At 38.7% G+C, this 19,172-nt stretch overlaps 2 protein-coding genes across 13 annotated transcripts in view; one reads left to right on the forward strand and one right to left on the reverse strand.

Moving 5' to 3' along the window:
• LOC133545263 (BMP/retinoic acid-inducible neural-specific protein 3-like) overlaps window positions 1–19,172 on the reverse strand; it is a 1,164,151-nt gene that overhangs the window by 843,436 nt on the left and 301,543 nt on the right. The gene's annotated exons all lie outside the window — the stretch shown is intronic.
• The window catches only part of LOC133545095 (F-box-like/WD repeat-containing protein TBL1XR1), a 108,079-nt gene that overhangs the window by 27,960 nt on the left and 60,947 nt on the right, over window positions 1–19,172 (forward strand). For 5 of the 9 annotated variants that reach the window (XM_061890435.1, XM_061890434.1, XM_061890433.1 and 2 more), the window contains one exon: window positions 17,820–17,907. The exons of the other annotated variants lie outside the window; for them this stretch is intronic. The gene's annotated coding sequence lies outside the window, so the exon portion shown is untranslated. The remainder of the gene's footprint in view (window positions 1–17,819; window positions 17,908–19,172) is intronic. 9 annotated transcript variants of the gene reach the window in all.

Consider the following 19,172-nt stretch of genomic DNA (forward strand, 5'->3'; position numbering starts at 1 on the left):
GGAATCATTTTGGTTATGTAACCCCCAATTCCAACCCTTGATGCTGAGTGCCAAGCAGGGACATTTTCATAGTCTTTAATATGACTCGGCAGGGGTTTGAACTGATGACCTACCAATATCAGGGAAGACACTCTAACCAGAAGGACACTGAGCAGGTCAATATAGTAATAATCATAATAGTCAACAAAAAAACGATTAATGGGCCACGTCACGTGCATGCAAAATCTGGCGCTTATGACGTCACTGATTGTAAAACATATGAGAAGCGAATGAGTGGGGGGAAATAAGAGCGCGTCTACTAGAAGTTTGGGATGTCACCTTATTTTGTCACAGCGCTAGTATGCCCCATCAATAATCAATAAACTCACGTGTTGACAAATCTGAGTCACATAATTGGCCAAAAACGGACAATATCAGGGAAACTGACATAAATGTAAGTGAAATGTTGTGAGGAGAAGAAACATTTGTTTGGGAAAATAATGTGTCCGATACCACGCTGTTCCACACAATGTCGAGATAACCACTCGAAACAGTGACTAAACTACGAGGTTAAAGCTAGCGAGAACAATCCGTACATCCACAATCCATTTGATCTGCTTGTGTTGTTGTGAACGACATCCTCGAAGTAACATCAATTTACAAAACGTTGTTGCAACTTCAGGGGTTCCCTCTTTTTTTTACAGCCTCATGTGAGTCGCGTCTCTTCTTGTCAACCAACATGAGGAAAACAGCACAGCGCACTTCCCGCTTCACAATCACAGCGCGATGCGCCACATCCGGTCTGACTGCGTTAACAAAATAAAAGTACCTAACACAAGCATAATGTACGTTGAGCAAGTTTTAATACATTTACACAATGATTATGCTTTGACCTAAAATACTGGTCAAAATTATCCAAAGATGTATTGTACCAAAAAAATGTAAGGTTGTTTTGCATTTAATTAACAGACATTTTATTGCATTTTATTTTACACATCAAGCACACACTCGATGGTAGTAAAATACATAAAAAAGTGAATTAAAAACAATTAAAAAGTTAAACTTATTTTATTGTTTTTCATTGCCATTGTTATTTGAATGTATTGGTAATGCTATTGTTATTATTTTACTTGTAGTGGTTTATTTGTTACTAATAATATATGTCAAAGATTTTCAAAACTATATTTAAAATTGAGTTTTGGTGGTACAATACATACTCATGTTTGGAAATTAATGAATACTTGTGTAATTAATCATGTTTAAAATATAAATCCAGATAATGGTGATTATTATTTTTGCCATAATCGTCCAGCCTTACAATGCACTTTAAAACACGGTGCGCTTTGTGTAAGAATTATTACTGGTTGTGCTGACAGTAAAGCAATTGTGTTTGGTACATGGGGTAAGTGTAACCTATAGTTAGCAGTCACACATAAGAGATATACGCGGACTGCAGGTCGAAGCCTGTTCAATAAATGACTCTAACACGCACCAATTAAAACCAAAACTTTGATGTTTTGTTGCGAATACAAAACATTAAACATGGCGCTAAAAAAGCTCTGTCATATTTGTTTTTGTACGGCTTTCGTCAACTACGAAGCCGCAACGCTTGATGGATTGTCGGAGCATTACGTATGGGTATTACTATGGTGTGTGTATCAGGACCCCAAATTTGCACCTATTAGGAAACATATTATCAGCCGTTTTGTTTCGCAATATTATTTCAAACCAACTTTCTTACCTTCTGGTATTGTTGTGTATTTGGGATCTGCATAAGTCCCAACAATTCACTACAGTGAGCGAGTGTGTGCGGCTATAAATCTAACGTAATGAACAAAAATTGCTTTGACATAGTAACGGATGACTAATTATGTTATAAGGACAAAAAACACATGACTTTACTACTTGAAACACAAATCATCTGAGTACTCACAACACTGGCTATCTAGCTGTTAAACGCTTAGGCCAGTGGTTCTCAACCTTTTTTCAGTGATGTACCCCCTGTGAACATTTTTGTAATTTAAGTACCCCCTAATCAGAGCAAAGAATTTTTGGTTGAAAAAAAGAGATAAAGAAGTAAAATACAGCACTGTAATCATTTTCTGATTTATCAAATTGTATAACAGTGCAAAATATTGCTCATATGTAGTGGTCTTTTTTTAACTATTTGGGAAAAAAAGATATAAAAATAACTAAAAACTTGTTGAAAAATAAACAAGTTATTCAATTATAAATAAAGAATTTCTACACAGAAGTAATCATCAACTTAAAGGGCCCTCTTCTGGGATTGTAATGGAAAACCATCTGGATTCATGGACTTAATTCTAAACATTTCTTCACAAAAAAAGAAATCTTAAACATCAATATTTATGGAATATGTCCACAAAAAAATCTGGCTGTCAACACTGAATATTGCATTGTTGTATTTTTTTTTCACAGTTTATGAACTTACATTCAAATTTTGTTTAAGTATTACTCAATAACTATATTTATAAAGGATTTGTGAATTGTTGCTGATTTAGAATTTTTTTTTTTTAAATCTCACATACCCCTTGGCATACCTTCAAGTACCCCCATTTAAGAACTACTGGCTTAGGCAACCTTAAGCACTTTGCATGTTTTTTTATGATACCGGTATCAGTTCCTATTGAAGATTGCGTTTACTAGATGTGCAACCTTACAGGAAACCCACGCTAGGGGGGCCAGAGTTTCATTTCTTTTTCGGTACATTCTGGTAAAGAGAAAAACATTTTTCCTCTCAGTTATTTCATTATTTTGATTGTCATCACAAACATTCATCAGTAAAGAAAGTATTGGTATTGGTCTACTGATTATTATCAGACTTTTTTTTCAAGTTAATGTTTACTAAACAACTTTCAAATAGTAAATTATTATTTGCATTCTTTGATTACTTGTATACATCCGTGTTTCTCACCAGTGCTTTGGATAACTGCAAGCGGGGACCCACATTGTGGAGTTTATTTAAAACTCAAATATTGTAGCTTATATTTAATGAATGTACATTAAATCAGTTTGAATTTGAGGTGCTGTGAACTAATGTGTACCAACACATAAAACAGGTTTAATGATTATTTCAGGGACAAAATGTTTTTTATCCACAAACTCAAAAATTATTTTAACAATACCTGTCTGTCAGCAGAGCTTTTTAGTATATGTTATATCAGAGGAGTTGAGTCTCTGCAGACACATAAAAAGTCTGTCACTAAAGCTGCTTTTCCTTCTCAATGTTGTGTTTCAACTTAGGGCTGGGCGATATGGCTGACAACTCTATCACGATTTACGTTTTTTATATTGTTATGTATGTCTTTGGAAGTGGGAGGAAGCCGGAGTACCCGGAGGGAACCCACGCATTCATGGGGAGAACATGCAAACTCCACACAGAAAGATCCCGAGGACTGCAGGACCTTCGTATTGTTAGGCAGACGCACTAACCCCTCTGCCACCGTGAAGCCCTTTGATACTGACACTGGTAGCGATATGTTGATTGTCGATACCGATTGCGATCCTTTTACTTTCCCGACGCGAGCCTTTCCAAGACTTTTGAACCACCTTCCATTTCTATTTGGAACTTACTATTTGGAACTTACTATCCCCAGGTGCATGTCTTTGGACATGCACCTGGGGATAGGTTGATTGGCAACACTAAATTGTCCCTAGTGTGTTAATGTGAGTGTGAATGTTGTCTGTCTATCTGTGTTGGCCCTGCGATGAGGTGGCGACTTGTCCAGGGTGTACCCCACCTTCCGCCCGATTGTAGCTGAGGTAGGCGCCAGCGCCCCCCGCGACCCCGAGGGAATAAGCGGTAGAAAATGGATGGATATTGTTATGTAATTCTGTGCTACTTAAACAATTTATTTTATGTGTTGTTAATACCCATCTTGACTAACTGGGTTGATAAAAGTGACACTGAATGTTTATAGTAGAATTGTCATTAGGTTCAATTTCAGTGAATCTCGCTCAAAAATGAATATCTTTATATGTATACCACAGCTTTTCTTCTCACTCCATGCGGAGAATCCACAGAGACAGAAAGAAGGTGCAACCGCACTTGGTGTAGTTGATACCGTCACTTCAGTGTTTCCCTCAGAAAATTTGTTAGTTAAGGTGGTGACTCTCCATGGGGAGGGAACAGGGGAATGGGGTGGGTGGGTGTAAGGATTGGTGTAACTCAGCCTGTCGCCATCACCATCACGTCTCCACCTCGTCGCTGCCACCACAGCCTGGGGGGACAATAGACTACAGGCTGTGGTGACGTAGGCCGGCTTCGTCGCGTGAAGAAGCCTACAACTTTTGGTTATGTTTCTGCTCCGTTTGCTGAATGGCGATATACGATATATACCTCTAATTTTTCCGTAAAGTAAAAAAAAAAAAACAGTCTTAGTTACCTGAGATACTAAAATAATGACTTACAAAGTCAAATTAATGACTTACTGTAAGTAAGTGTTTTCAATAAGCGTTTGAAAAAAAAAAGAGTTAAAAGTGTGGCCACATGCTGACATATGCTCAACTCCATCAATCCATCCATTTTCTACCACTCAACTCACCATGCTTAATTTATCACAGCATTTGGGAAGTCTGTAGTTGATTTGTATTATGTAAATGTTATATTTTTATCAACATGTGATAGCCGGGACCCTGCCATTCAAAACTAGGGTGCTACATTACTAAGGATTAATGTTACTATAGCTGAAAAAATAGTACAACAGCTATAGGAGAGACCATTCATCCCTGAACACCATGGAGTTCATGTAGGCTTTATAATGCAGTTACATTATTATATCAACTATCAGAGTCAGAAACTCTTCATTTAACATAACGTAATTTTTTGCTGCATCAACACAGCTCAATCAACACAGAAAAAGGTAAAGTGAAATAACTTAGTTGTTAACTATAGGTCAATAATGCTTGTCTTTCTTTTAGACAGACATGCTTTGGTGTCCGTAACACGGGCGCACACACACCGCACAGTGAGCTAATGTTATGCTTAAAGGTAATTAGCCTTCACCTTAAGGACTGCGAGCGAGCTGAGCTGCCGCTTATTTTTCTAGAACGTCAAAGGGCTCATAGTGATGTTGCAAGTAATTGACTTGGAAGTGTTTATTATAATTTGGGGAGAGTGCTGCATTATGCTCACCTGCTAAACACCTTTCTGCTCACTCCCCCGTCTCACCTCTCTCCCTGTGCCGTGAGCACTGACTTCATGCGCTCTGAATACGCACTGCTGATTGGCTGCTACATGCGCTCTGAATACGCACTGCTGATTGGCTGTTACTGCTCTGCGTGTAACCAATCAGATGGTTCTGTGGGTGGGAAAATGCTGGATGCTGAATAGACATACTGACAAGGCAGAGGCAGAACTAAGTGGAGCAGTTTGTTAAGACTTTAAGTCCAGGCGGTGGCTTTTTGTTGTTAAGGCGGCCGCATTAACAACAAAGCACATGTCGAGATGTTAAGTCGGCCGCATTAACAACAAAGCGCTGCGGGAAACCCTGCACTTGATTGACTCTTAGCATGTCCCTCCCATTGCTCAGTGAATACTGTTAACTAGTTGGCTGTTAATGTGTCCCTCCCATTGTTCAGTTAAATGAAAAAGGCTGCGTTCGACTTACTGAAACAAACTATAAACCTCTCAGTATTTTATTTAAAACATTTTTTTAATACATTGTATATTACTACCTTTTCATATACACAATGCTATTCAAGTCAAAATATTGCACTTTATTCATCTCAATGTTGGAGATCGTTTATTTGCATGCAATGTATAATTGTACATTTTTGTTAACAAAATTATTTTATTCAAGCAGAAGTATTGCATCCCAAGGGTAGTTCTTAATTGAATTATTTGAGAATTATTCCATAAAAAGTGTAATTTATATATTGTCTGAAAAGGACAATATTACACAAATTAGAATGTTGCCAAGAGTAAGATGCAGTGTCATTTTAAACTGCCGTTTTTTTCGGACCATAAGGTGCACCTAAATTACTTTATTTTTCAAAAAAATCGACAGTGGGTCTGTAACCCGGTGCACCTTATGTATGCAGTAATTCTGGTTGTTCTTACCAACATCAAAGGTATTTTATTTGGTACATGGTGTAGCAAGTGTGACCAGTAGATGACAGTCACACACAAAAGATACGCGTAGACTGCAAGATGACACCAGTAAACCACACCAAAACTTTAAATGTTCCATTGTGAATATAAAACCTTACACACAGTGCTTAAAAATATGTCAAAATGTTTTAGTACGACGTCGGTAAGCTATGAAGCGGCACCGCTTGATGGGTTCTCAGAGCATTACGGGCAACGTAGTCAGACGTACTGTCATTCAATATAAGGGTTTTATTATGCTGTGTGTATAAGGACCACAAAATGGCACCTATTAGCAGACATTTTCTGGCATTTTGTTTTGCAAAATTATGCAAAACGTCTTTTCTTACCTTCTGGTACATTTTGATGTGTATTTAGGATATGCATAAGTCCAGGAAATGTGTGTGCATCCGCCATTGTTATCCATACCAACTACATTGCATTTACTGTAAGGTTTGCAGATACCTAGGGGTGTAACGGTACGTGTATTTGTATTGAACCGTTTCGGTACGGGGGTTTCTGTTCGGTACGAGGGTGTATCGAACGAGTTTGTAAACTAAAGTCTTAACAAGCTGCTCTGTAGCTGCCTCTGAACAGTGAGCACCCAGCATTGTCCCGCCCACACAACCATCTGATTGGTTACATACAAAGCCAATCAGCAGTGCGTATTCAGAGCGCATGTTGTCAGTTCTCCGGCGTCGAGATGAGCAGATATGTGTTTAGCAGGTGAGCAGCTGACATCGTACACTCCCCAAATTATAAAAAAACACTTCCGAGTCACAACTGTTCCAAACATCACTATGAGCCTGTTGACCTTCTAGAAACTTAAACTGCAGCTCAGCTCTCTCACAGTTCTGGTTTGAGGTGAACGCTAATTAGCTTTTAGCGTTACGTTAGCTCATTTTGCTGTGTGTGCGTGCGTGCGTATAATAAAAGTCAACTATAGGCTTCCCAAATGCTGTAATAAACTAAGCATGATGAGTTGACTTGAAACTGTTTAATGTTGCAATTTTCATATGTAGAAGAAAGGTTTTGTCATTTTATTTAATCAAAGCAACAACTTGAGGCAGTTTAATGTTGATTAACATGGACAGAATAATTATAGTGTTCCCAATGTTAAAAGGATAAAGCCATTGTTTACAAATTTGGTAAATAAATCACCAAAAAATTTATATTTTGTTGTTTTCTTACTGTAACGAAAATGAACCGAACCGTGACCTCTAAACCAAGGTACGTACCGAACCAAAATTTTTGTGTACAGTTACACCCCTACAGATACTTATATCAATTTTCTCATGATTTGATCAAGGCCCCATGTTTGGTCCAGCACACACTTTAATTGGTAGTAAAATGCATTGTATGTATTTCTTCTTAAAACAAGATGCCCAAAAAATCAGCAGTTGACAGGGATTCATCTTTTCAGTTCTCTGCACAATAAGAGGCTATACTCCAAAATGGCAGTATATAAAGATGGAGCAGAAAAACAGGGCCCTGTTAAAAAACAAAAACAAAAGAGGCCCTGTAAAGTTTTCTTGAATTAAACAGACACCATATTTGGACAGAAATAGCCTGTATTCATCAAACAAGTGATCCTGCAACTATTGATGACACAGATTCTTCAGCTTCTCCTTCTGACAAACAAAATCTTCACGCTTTTTAGCTTGATGTTCCTTTTGTAAATGGATCAAATTAATTTAGGAAAAGGCTGAATACAAAGACAAACAGTATCAATCAATCAAAAAAAAAAAAAGGGGGAATATAAAATGTTGAAACCTGGCACCTGCACTCATGTTGTTAATGAGCACATTTGGAAGGCGGTGAAGAGTCCCTATACATTTGTTTTTAAAAGAGCCAATCCAATTACATTGACGTAAAAGGAGTGTCATGTTCTTGTCCATTTAACATGTGACAGAGAGCCTACAATTAATAGCCTAGTGGTGTTCAAAGCTGCGTCAAAAACACAGATGACTCCCTGCACACTAGATTGCGAAGTAAACGCCTTTCTGTTTATCGCTCTTTTTGCGATGACGTCAGAACGTGACGTCTCCGAGGTAATACAGCCGCCATTTCCATTTTCAACACATTACAAACACCGGGTCAGAGCTCTGTTATTTTCCGTTATTCCGACTATATTTTGGAACTTTGGAGACATCATGCCTCGTCGGTGTGTTGTCGGAGGGTGTAACAACACTAACAGGGAGGGATTCAGGTTGCACCACTGGCCCGAAGATGCGAAAGTGTCTGCCGCCAGACCCCCATTGAATGTGCCAGAGTGTCTCCTAATTTTACCGGCGATGACAGACATGGCACAGAGATGTATGGATAACTTGCAGATGCATTTGCAACGATAAATTCAACGAAATCACAAAGGTGAGTTTTGTTGATGTTGACTTATGTGCTAATCAGACATATTTGGTTGCGGCGTGACTGCCAGCTAATCGACGCTAACATGCTATTTACCGGCGGTGCTAAAGCAGACATGGCACAGAGATGTATGGATAACCTGCAGATGCATTTGCAACTATAAAGTCAACAAATTCACAAAGGTGAGTTTTGTTGATGTTGACTTCCAGCTAATCGATGCTAACATGCTATGCTAATCAATGCTAACATGCTATTTACCGGCGGTGCTAAAGCAGACATGGTACAGAGATGTATGAATAACCTGCAGATGCATTTGCAACTATATTACGTTTCCTTCCACCCACATTTAATGCGAAAAAAACACTTACCAATCAAAGGATTTAAGTTGCTCCAGTGTCACGAGATGCGAAAGTCCTGATCGTTTGGTCCGCACATTTTACCGGCGATGCTAATGCAGCTTTTTGGCCATGCTATGGCTATGAATAGTGTCAATAACTATTCGCTCAATAGCTTCAGTTTCTTCTTCAATACTTTCATACTCCAACCATCCGTTTCAATACATGCATGATCTGTTGAATCGCTTAAGTCGCTGAAATCCGAGTCTGAATCCGAGCTAATTTCGCTATATCTTGCTGTGATATTCGCCGTTGTTTGTTTACATTGGCAGCACTGTATGACGTCACAGGGAAATGGATAGTGGCATCGCAAATAGCGAAAATCAAGCACTTTAAAGCTTTTTTTTAGGGATATTCGGGGACCGGTAAAATTTTGAAAAAAACTTCAAAAAATACAACAAGCCACTGGGAACTGATTTTTATTGTTTTTAACCCTTTTGAAATTGTGATAATGTTCCCCTTTAAAAACCTTTTTGGTTTGGATACTTGCGTGTGCCACAGAACTGTTCGAGGGCAGGATGCAAAAAAATGTCTGGAAGGCATCACAGGCACAAAAACTTATGGACTTAGGAGATCTAGAGCCACCTCTTCAGCCCAATTTTGCCACCCTGCACAAAGCAAAACAAGAAAGGGATGATTTGGAATTAAATGACAGAAATCCAATGGTTTTCCTTGCAGTTATTAAAATACAGTTCACCTCACAGCGGTAGCATCAGAGACATTGGACGGGACACGTTTTCCTGTCACTACTGGAGTCAAACACAAATGCATGTGTACAAGATCTTCATAAAGAAAACTCACCAGACATTATGTTTTGATGCAAGTGGATCAGTTGTAAGAAAACTAACATGGCCAAATGGCTCATCCGGCTATATTGTCGTGTATCAGGGTGTTCTGACACAGCACAGCAGTCTCCAAGTGGTGCAAAGGTTGTCAGAGAAACATGACGTTAATGCTATTGCACAATGGCTGACCGAATTAATTCGTGCAGGTGCATCTGTCCCAAAAGAAGTTGAGTGATTTTTCTCTGGCCGTTCTAGGAGCTCTTGTAAATGTATTTTCTCCTTATCCTGACCTGAAAAGTTATCAATGAAGCTTTAACGTTTGACTCGGTAAATAAGATGCAAAACCACCACCTTGTTTTGTCAAAAAAAAAAAAAAAAAAGGATTAAATATTTTTTTGTAAGGTCATAAGTGAAGCTTCTTAAATCACTATCTGTGGAGCATGCAAAATATCGTAATTTCCGGACTATAAGCCGCTACTTTTTTCCCCTCGTTCTGGTTCCTGCGGCTTATACAACGGTGCGGCTTACGGCAACCAGGGGCGCGCACTACTGAGGATGCGCGAGACCGAGGCAGACATCTGGCGCCAGGTAACGAGAGCAAAACAAAGAGTAGGAGAGCGACAGTTTGCGCGAAGGCAGTGTTCATGCAAACACCCTCAATATGGAAAACAAACAGAGAAGTGCATATGATGCTGCTTTTAAGTTAAAGGCAATAAATCTGGCTGTCAAAGAAGGAAATAGAGCTGCTGCACGTACCCTTGACATCAATAAATCAATGGTGAGACGTTGGAGACGGCAGCTTGAAGACTGCACTTTTACTGCCGTGTTACAGGCGAGCACTTTGTATTACTTTGCACCGTTGTATTATTTGTACTCTGCATGAACGCTGTTCGCCATGTCAAAGATGTGAAAGTTTGATTGAATGATTGAAAGATTTATTGTTAATAAATGGGACGCTTTGCATTCCCAAACTGTCATCTCTGTCCCGACAATCCCCTCCGTGGTAGCAGGAACCCCTATATACTACGGTAATTACACATCAAAACGCCTGCGGCTTATAGTCGGGTGCGGCTTATATATGGAGCAATCTGTATTTTTCCCTAAATCTAGCTGGTGCGGCTTATAGTTCAGAAAGTACGGTAACTATTAAGTGTTATCACTAAGTGTTAAGTGAAGCCGAAGGTAATGATACTTCTGGTGTCTGGTGTTTTAATCAGATAGATGCAAGAAGTAGCCTGAGAGCACAAAAGGGTGAAGAATAGGAAGAAGTGGATGCATGTGTTTGGATTCAGACTTAAGTTTGTGTTGTGGTTTGTGCAGCCCTTTGAGACACTAGTGATTTAGGGCTATATAAGTAAACATTGGTTGATTGATTGAAGTCCAACAGTGGGTAACTGAAATATGTGAGGAGAGCAGTTCACTAGCCATGAATAATGGGGATAACAATAACATTTACTTCCTCCCAGAGATTATTTCCCATATAACACTTGTATGTTACTTACCACTTTGGGCAGAAATAATGGTGCCACTGTTCCACAGCACCACAGTCGCTGAAAGTTCAGCCGCAGTTGTGAAGTTCTAAAATTTAAATCAAGTTATTTTCAAACATGATAACTTACCTATAAGGATGAATGGTTTAATTGCTCGTAGGGCTGGGCGATATGGCCTTTTTTTAATATCTCGATATTTTTAAGCCATGTCACGATACACAATATATATCTTGACGTTTTCCCTTAGCCTTGAATTAACACCTGATGCATATAATCACAGCAGTTTGATGATTATATGTGTCTACATTAAAACATTCTTCTTCATACTGCAGTAATAACTGGTCCTTTTCAACTTTCATGCAGAGAGGGAAACCACAATTAAGTCAATTTACCAAAACTACATTTATTAAAGGGGAACATTATCACAATTTCAAAAGGGTTAAAAAAAATAAAAATCAGTTCCCAGTGGCTTCTTGTATTTTTTTTTTTTTTTTTTTTAATTTTACCGGTCCCGGAATATCCCTAAATAAAGCTTTAAAGTGCCTTATTTTCGCTATCTTCGAAACCACTATCCATTTCCCTGTGACGTCATACAGGGCTGCAAATACAAACAACATGGCGGTTACCACAGCAAGATATAGCGACATTAGCTTGGATTCAGATTCGGATTTCAGCGGCTTAAACGATTCAACAGATTACGCATGTATTGAAACAGATGGTCGGAGTATGCAGGCAGATAGCGAAAACGAAATTGAAGAAGAAATTGAAGCTATTGAGCGAATAGCTATTGACGCTATTCGGCCATAGTGTGGGTGTACCTAATGAAGTGGCCCATAGCATGGCTGCCTTATTAGCATCGCCGGTAAAATGTGCGGACCAAACGATCAGGACTTTCGCATCTTGTGACACTGGAGCAACTTAAATCCATCGATTGGTAAGTGTTTGTTTCGCATTAAATGTGGGTATCTAGTTTCAAATGTACATACAGCTAGCGTAAATAGCATGTTAGCATCGATTAGCATAGCATGTTAGCATTGATTAGCTGGCAGTCATGCCGTGACCAAATATGTCTGATTAGCACATAAGTCAACAACATCAACAAAACTCACCTTTGTGATTTTGTTGACTTAATCGTTGCAGGTTATCCATACATCGCTGTGCCATGTCTGACTTAGCATCGCCGGTCAAATGTGAAGACACTTTGGTACATTCAATGGGGGTCTGGCGGCAGATTTCTTGCCAGTGGTGCAACTTGAATCCCTCCCTGTTAGTGTTGTTACACCCTCCGACAACACACCGACGAGGCATGATGTCTCCAAGGTTCCAAAAAATGGTCGAAAAAACGGAAAATAACAGAGCTGAGACCCGGTGTTTGTAATGTGAAAATGAAAATGGCTGGTGTGTTACCTCGGTGACGTCACGTTCTGACGTCATCGCTAAAGGACCGAAAAACAGAAAGGCGTTTAATCTGCCAAAATTCACCCATTTCGAGTTCGGAAATCGGTTAAAAAAATACATGGTCTTTTTTCTGCAACATCAAGGTATATATTGACGCTAGCATAGGTTTGGTGATAATGTTCCCCTTTAAACAGTTATTAAGCAGTGACACAAACATTCATGTCATTTCAAAACAAAGTGCAAGATTGTCAGAGACATTTTAAAACAAGCTATTAGTGCACTTGTGTGCATGATGTCACTAAGATTACATATCAGAACAACACTAAATTAAAGTGCACTTTTTGTAAAGAACGCTACTACAATAGTTTAAAACAAATAAAGTGCACTTTTGTGCATGATGTCACACAAGATATTTCAATAACTGTCAAATAAAAATGAGCTGCATAATATGAAATCAAATGGTTTATGTCCTTCGCAATGTGGTAGGTTCCTGCGGACGTTATCTCCTGTTGTTGACTAATTTTTTCATATGGTGTTGATCCGGAAATGGTTGCTTCGGCATTTTGTGGGTATGGCACCGAACGGAGATGTTGACATGCAGAGTTTCAAGCACTGTTCATTCTCTCGCGGGTTACTTTTCAAATGATGGTAAAAATTAGCAGTAGGTGCTACTTTTTGTAGCAAGGCTTTTGCCGCATACGTGTTTGACATCTTCCCACTTGAAGCCAAACCACCACCAGACGATGGAGCCCGTGCTGTTTGTCTTGGGAATGAATTCTTCCTTCATTTGTTACCAGATTCGCAACTTCTTTCTCTCGTATTGCCACTCACACCACTCCGCTGGCATCACAGCTAATGTTACCCATGCTGCTACCTCTTTGCTCCGCGAGGGCGTATGACGCGACAGTATGTGACATATGTAAGAAGATGTGCTTGTTTTAACTTTCTGTGAGAAGGAGATACAAGAAAGAGTGGAAAAAAAGCCTGTAGTGTAATGCCCGCAGCTAAAAGCAACTGCGTGAGAACGTATACTCGAATATCACGATAGTAATTTTCTATATCGCACAGCATAGACCTAACCCTAATTGCTTGCCATCTTTCCTTCATCGAAGGAAACATTCAGATTAGTTCTGCTAAACAAAAATAAGATTCTGCCGTTGATCCTGCATTCACTGCAGAAGGGAAGAGACTAAAGGATACTTACCCCTGTAATGAGTCTGATGCTACCACAAACATATGCCCAACAGATCAAGTTGCCGTGGAAAACTGGAGAGGCCAAGAGGTTCCACCCAAAAAAGGAAAATGAGTTCTCTCCTGGTCTAGAATGGCTACATGCAGTTGCCGGCAAAAAAGTAAAGCTGCAGTTGATAAAAAATGGAAACCATCAGCAGCATAAAGTTGTTTAATCACAAGTCTTTGTGCGTAAACACTTGTGCATTTGATGCTTTTTGTCTGAGTTTGTCGCTGTTTCTGTGACTGTTTCTTCTGAAATTATTGTAAGTTGCCAAGAACACAGCAACCAGTTCCTTTAACTGATAAAAGCCATCTCCACACAGGGTGGGACCCATCAGGTCTACGTAGAGAGGGCAAGACTCTTAAAGAAAATATTTGAAGCTGTCCAACTAACATCTAGTACACTACAAATAGATGCACATTGCAACATACAGAGAACATTGCAAACTTTCCAAGTGCTTATTTGTCAAAACAATGTTCTTCACCGTATTGCACCCTAAGCAAACAAAGCAGAAGGACAGTTGCATTCATCTCTACATTGGTGTCCTCCAGACATGGCATTTCTCGTTTTGCAACTGCTGTGGAAGAAGGACTCAGCATTCCTGACTCGGACTGCCTCCGGCCAATCAGAGAAGGCACCAAAACAAGAAATAGTATATGTGCAGGGAGGGTTACCCTCAATTACACTGTGAGAACTTATTTGGATTGACACTGACCTTTTGTAACCCTTGCTCGGTAACTCTAGCACATAGGGGTGTCCACCAGAGAGGATTTCCCTTGTGTGAATTCCTTTCAACATGATGCTCTAAGGTAGGGCTTGGCGATATATCGATATAAACGATGCTTGTCTCTGTGCGATATAAAAAATGAATACATCGTAATATTTAATTATTTGTTCTCACACAGTTGCTTTTAGCTGCGGGCATTACATTACTGGCGTTTCTCACTCCTTCTCGTCTCTCCTTCTCAGAGACGTAAAACAAGCCCGCCTTCTTACATACGTCACATACTGTCGCGTGTGTAACGTCATACGCTGTCGCCGAACAGAGCGGTAGCAGCATAGCTAACGTAAGCTGAGGCAGGTCGTGCAAACGGAGCGGAGCTTGTGACAATACAAGAGAGAGAAGGTACGAAACTGATAACAAATGGAAGAAGAACAATAGATGCCCAAAATAAAGAGCAGGGGGTCCATCATCTGGCGGTGGTTTGGCTTCAAGTGGGAAGCTATTCAGCGGACAACAGCAATATGCAAAGTATGCAGCTGAAGTGTCCTACAAAAAGGTAGCAACACTATTAATTTGTTCTTTCATTTAAAAAGTCACCCGTGAGAGAATGAAGAGTATTTAATAAATACAGTTTTGGTCAATTGACTTAGTTGTGATTTCCCTCTCTGCATGGAAGTTTAAAAGTAGCATATATTAATACAGTACAGTGTTTCCCACAGGTCAGGCATCTATTTGGGGTGGTGTGGTCGGGCGGCGGGGGGGTAGGTGGGCGGAGGTGGGATGAGAGGCAGCGGCGGCGGCGATGACTAAGAAGAATGCGGCGTTGGAATATAATTACAACACTTTATGTACATATTTATATACATATTTATATAATATTTACACATTTATATAATATGTAACTACAATCTCCATTCACGGACAGAGTCCCATTGCTTTTATGAGCGGTCAAGCAAGTCAAAAGCCGAAAAAAAACAGAAAAAAAACATTTTTTTAAATATTTTTATTTTTGGCGGCCGTAATTCTTTCGTGGCGGGCCGCCACAAATAAATGAATGTTTGGGAAACCCTGTAGTATGAAGAAGAATGTTTTAATGTAGACACATAGAATCATCATCCTGCTGTAATTATATGCTTCAAGCGTTCATTCAAGGCCGATATGGCATAAAAATATCGTGATATTAATAAAAGCCAAAATCTCCCAGCCCTACTCTTAAGGACAGGCTTTCACATGAAGGGCAATTTTGATCCAGCGATCTCTTAGACATTAGGTATCTTACTGTTTATGAATGTTCTCAGGACTCAAATCAATCGCAACTGAACTGTTTGGTTTGTCTAAGAATACTTTTTGCCTCTCTCATATTAGATCTGACCAATTTAAGTCTATGAGCACAAACTGATGAGGTCTATTCAGATGAGAGGCGAAATGTCCTCTAAGACAAGCCAAACAGTCCAGTTGCAATCCACTGAATGCTCTGAAATAAGTATCCTACTGCAAAAGAGTGTGTAGCATTAGCATCAGAATTACCGATCTGCCTTTATGTCATGTTGTACACACAGGCCCAGGTTTTTTATTTTTTATTTTATAGTTTTGTGTTTCCATTCATATTTGTTCTCCATTCATCTTTGAATGTTTAATTACTTGATGTTCTAATTTGCACAAATATTTTTGCATATTGATTTAATGCTTCAATGTTTATATTTTTTATGCTGTAAAACATTTTGCACATTGAGTAAATACTACAATATTTATATTTTATATGCCTTCGAATATATGTATCTTCAAAAATATATTTTTGTTTTTCAGTTTTCTGAACAAGACAGATTTGGGAGTTTATCAAATTAAAACACAAGAATGTGTGAAAAATAGGGTCTTCCTTACCAATCATTTAAGTGGTGTCCTCAGTCCTTAATGAGTGTAAGATTCTGTGTATTATGGTGAGCCGTCTACAGTCGATACTTTGCTACTGCTTGACCCTTTTGGGGGTGCTGGAGCTTCCCCTAGCTACACTCGGGCAGAAGGCGGAGTACACCCTGGACTAGGGATGCACCGATTAATCGGTAACCGAATATATTCGGCCGAATATGGCAAAAAAAGACACATTCGGCCTTCGGTGGAATGAGTTAAAAACAAGGCCAAATAGTGGCGTGTGCCGCAATTTTTTGACGCGGTGACGCAATCAACCAACGTGCAGTGACGTGGTGACGTTGGGATATGTTGTGTACCTGTATAAGTGTATGAGGTTACAAGCACACACTTATTGAGATTTAGTGGGTTGTCTGTTTACATCATTAGCCTGTTGTGTAGGCTACCTGTATAGGTGTAAGAGGTTACAAGCACACACTTAATTGAGATTTACTTAAGCCTTCTGTTTACATAATTAGCATATCTACTGTGGCTAAGCAGACTTTTGCCAAAAGGACAATAATTAATTTGTTGTGGGTTTATCCACTTTAATGCACTTTATTTTTTTTTGGAATGCATGTTTTGTTTGAAGGCCTAATATAAATGAAAAACTGGGCTTTTTTTGAAAAGCAAAGACTACTGGAATATTCAAAAAATGTCAATATTCAATAAAAAATTACTTTATTTGAAAAACATGTCTAAATATTTATTCTAGGCTATTTATGCAATATTAAAAAAAATGTGAAAAACTGCATTCATTATTCGGTATTCGGCCTTCGGCCAAGCGTTTAAATTTTATTTTGGCTTCGGCCACAAATTTTCATTTCGGTGCATCCCTACCCTGGACAGATCACCACCTAATCGAGTATTACAAAAACTTTTGTCGTCTTATTGATTTTAAACCAATGAAATATGTCCCTGGACACAGAACTTTAATTATGACCAATGTATGTCACCATAACTAATTGGTATTAGTTTATTTTATAGTTTATTTATAGTATTAGCCAAATCCAATGTAAAATGGCAACAATAGAAGGATATGTGCGTATTATATTTTAACAGTAGTGTGGATAGAACACGTTACAATTGAAAGTAAGCAGATATTAACAGTAAATTAAAAAATAGATGAATAATCAATTTTTTAAATTGTAACATGACTTGTTCCTTCACTCTTTATTTTCACAGTTTTATGCATTTTTATGTATAGAATATAAAAATCTTAAATTAAATCGCAATTGCAATTTTGGAGAGAAAAATCGCTATTAGTTTTTTTTCTCCAAATCGTGCAGCCCCATTGTCCTGCTTTTTTGTCAAATGTATTGCCCGAAACAACCACTTAAAACATCTTTCATAACACCTCTTTACTGGATTGAACTGTTTTTTTCCACCTGGCTCTCCTCCCGCTCTGAATGCCTCGCTTTTTCATCCTCTTTTAGGTACACTGCCTGGGCTTGTGGAGGTGGATCACAACGCCAAATGTACACTGACTGGCCTGCACTTTAATGTGTACCTTATGGGAAATTGGTATGCCTCTATAACATTGGTTCTACTGTATACTGAAAAATAAGAATGCATGTACCGTTGCGCTCCTTGTTATATGTACCGAACCTATGGTTCTGTACTCAAAAGTCAGATTATGACTTCATGTACCGCTACACTTTTCATAACTACCGTGTGAGAAATCGACATGCCTACTTGGTGAAACAGCAAAAATTTTCCACTGAAAAATTAGATTATGAATACATCCACCTTTACATCCTTAATATATAATGATGCTATAGCAAACACTGAGTTTAGTGTGTTCATCTTATATGTTTATCTTAATTTACAACCTCAAACATAACAAATGACACACCTCCAATTGTATTTTTACATACATTGCACAATAATGCACTCAAACAATGAGCCTCCATGTCAGTAAAGGGACAGAGCAATAATGTCCCAGTTGAAAAGTAGAGTTTGTACCCAAAAAGGACTGTACTGTGTATTCTCATTGTCTTTAAAATATTGATTGTTGGATTGATTACTGCAATGTTGTGGCAAAACACAACTTGGTAGACATGCCTTATCCACTTGTGAAACGCAACAGTTAAACTAGGTGATATATCGATTTTATCGATCTATTCAAGTTTTTAGTTAAACACAAACATTTTTTTGTTTTTTTCTCCTCAATGTTTTTTGGCCCTTAAGAGCTTCCCTATGTCCCTTTTATTTCCTTAGCAGCACTAGCAAAACATAGCTTATGCTAATGCTAACTAGAGGGACATGTTTGTTCCAAAGAAAGTATAAGTGTTGTCAGTACCATATTTTCGGGACTATAAGGCTCACTTAAAATCCTTTTTTCCCCCCTCAAAACTCGACCTTGTGCGCATAATATAAGGAATACGTTTTGTTGAGCTTACCCAGCTCGAAGCTATTTTATTTGGTACATGATGTAGTCATAAGTGTGACCAGTAGATGAGATAAGTGTATGCTTCACTATGATGGCAATATGACATGTAAACAACACCAACATTTTACAAGTTCCATTGAAAATATACAACATTACACACGGCACTCAGAAATCCATCAAAATGTTTTAGTATGACTTTGGTAAGCTATGAAGCTGCACCGCTTGATGGATTGTACTGTGCTTCAACATACGAGTATTATTGTAGTGTGTGTATAAGGCGAGACATTTTATCTGGCGTTTTGTTTCACAATATTATGCTAAAGCAACTTTTCTTACCTTCTGGTACCTGCTGATCTGTATTTAGGATCTGCATACATCCTGAAAAATTGCGCGGATC

Source organism: Nerophis ophidion, linkage group LG28 (assembly GCF_033978795.1).
Source record: "Nerophis ophidion isolate RoL-2023_Sa linkage group LG28, RoL_Noph_v1.0, whole genome shotgun sequence".
In the NCBI taxonomy this organism is placed as follows: Eukaryota; Metazoa; Chordata; class Actinopteri; order Syngnathiformes; family Syngnathidae; genus Nerophis; species Nerophis ophidion.